Source organism: Rattus rattus, chromosome 1, assembly GCF_011064425.1.
Source record: "Rattus rattus isolate New Zealand chromosome 1, Rrattus_CSIRO_v1, whole genome shotgun sequence".
In the NCBI taxonomy this organism is placed as follows: Eukaryota; Metazoa; Chordata; class Mammalia; order Rodentia; family Muridae; genus Rattus; species Rattus rattus.
In genome coordinates, this window is record NC_046154.1 from 71,071,100 (window position 1) to 71,073,409 (window position 2,310).

Sequence of the window (2,310 nt, forward strand, 5' to 3'; positions counted from 1 at the left end):
ACTGACAGATGTATGAAATGGTTTACAGGAGCTAATGGGATGTGTTTATTTAAACTGTGATAGCAAAGGTTTCTACAGTGCTTACCCTGTGACAGGACTGTTTTAAATACTGACATGGACCTGTCTATCTCTTCTTAGTCCTGTGGGGTAAATACCATTATTGGTCCCTACATAGAAAAGCCCAGAGGTTAAAAATGGCCTACTACCCTCCAGTTTATAGATGGCAAGCCACAATTCAAAGAGAAGCTCATTTCATAATTTGTATTATAGGAGTCCTTTTCTTAAAAATAGTATTTCAGGTAATAACAGACCCACCCTACTACGCACCAACCAACCAACCAACCAACCAACCAACCAGTCAGCCAACCAACCAACCAACTAACCAACCAACCAACCAACTAACCAACCAACCAACCAACCAACCAACCAACCAACCAACCAACCAACCAACCAACCAACCAACCAACTAACCAACTAACTAACCAACCAACCAACCAAAGCTGATCCACTCAAGAATGGGCTTGGAAAAGCTATTTCCTTTTCATCAAGAGGTTTTGTCCCTTCCTCACCTGGTGGCCCACTAGGCTTCATTTACCGTTTGCCTTGCTTCTTACACTGACCATTCACTGCTCAGGAACACGGGCAGCAGCATTCTACCATACCACAGCAAGAAAATGTGTCTTTGAAAGTGCCACAGCTTACCTCCAGAGACACACTCCCTCCAAAAACCAGGGAGCTCCTAGCAACCAATCAGCACACGGATTTGGCACCTCACCCACCATGCCTACTAGCCCAGACTGAAACACCAAGGCTTCTAAGGCTTAAAAGAGATAATTCAATAACTGCCCATTCTATAGCAACAGACTCGTGTAGGTGCGTTCCTGTAAGGATATCAACCCTTCAAATACCTTGAGGAGGATAATTTTTGCAAGAAAATTTATAATAAATTTCCCCTGGAAATATATGGAGCACAGATCAAACTCTTTTCCCTGTCTAATGGGTTGACGGTGCTAAGGGAAGACCTTGTTTCTTTAAACCTGTGAAGTGGGCAAAGAGTAGCTTCAGCGATCAGTAGGTTTGAAGGGAGCCTTTCTTCTTTGGGAATATATTCTGTTTCTCTACTAGGAAAATGTCTCTCGGATTCTCTGAACTTCAAGGCATTTTCATCTCTGCCGTATTTTTAGGGTGGTGCTATCTAGGCGTGCGGAAATAAGATAAACAGAAGAAAGGACACAAAGAGGTCCGATTTACGTCATTCAGTACAGCATAGTAGGTGGCGGGCAGTATGGGCAATGTGCTGTCTTCTCTGCCTAAACGGTGAGAAGCGTGAACCAGCCCGCCAACTTCTGTCTGCCTTGCTACCTTGACAACCATTTCCTAGGCAGTGGATCCAGTTTCTCCTCTCCTAGGACAGCTTTTCCAGTCAGGGAAGAAGGCGGAGCTACTTCCATTATGAGCTTCGTGCTGGGCCTCTCAAGAGAGGAACAGACGCACAGCTCATCTTTGGCAGTATCAAGAAAATGTACACACTTAGGCAATAGATGGCAGTGTTTCCACAAATTTTAATATTGCAGTGGCTCTTAAGGGAAGCTTGCTGTTCAGCTCGTCAGTAGCTCGCCGTGATCGTATAGTGGTTAGTACTCTGCGTTGTGGCCGCAGCAACCTCGGTTCGAATCCGAGTCACGGCAGGATTGAGGAGGCTTTTGGAGGAAAATAAGATGTAGCCGCCTGCTGTCTGGCATCCAGGCTAAATTTTGCAGACAGACGGAAAAAATGAAGATCAATAGAAACAGGAATCAGCATAAATACTTTAAACTTTATGAAGATGACGTCTGTGCAGTTGCTTTATTAATGCACCAATCCTGCTGCAAGTGTGTTGCATGGGGATTTTTTTTTATTTGCATTGACGGGTAATATGATAAAACTGGAGTGTAGTGGGCATGTAATTATTATTAATTACAACTACTTAAGCTGTGCTTTGAGCAGACTCATCAAGTCTGCTTGCTTTTGAGCATTGCCAGTGCTATACAGTAATAACAGCCCTGAATTATTTGGAAAGATGTCAGCAAGAGATGTGGAAATCCTGTTTAACCAGGCATGAATTGTTGTTAGGAGGGTTTTTTTTTTTCCAGGATGACAGAGAGAAAATGAACTGTCCCTTATCAGTAATTGCAGGAAACATTTTGTTTCTATGATATGAACTGGTTGTAATTTAACTCTCCTGCATCATTGGATAATGTAAGAAGTCAGTTGTTGCTCAGAATGAAAATCTCTGAAGTGGGCATTTGGGTCTGATAAAGGGTATATTAT

At 43.0% G+C, this 2,310-nt stretch overlaps 1 non-coding gene across 1 annotated transcript; it reads left to right on the plus strand.

The window, feature by feature from the left end:
* Nucleotides 1–1,616: 1,616 nt before the first annotated feature.
* Nucleotides 1,617–1,688, plus strand: Trnah-gug. The gene has a single exon. It is a non-coding gene; the product is annotated as a tRNA-His (tRNA).
* Nucleotides 1,689–2,310: the final 622 nt, after the last annotated feature.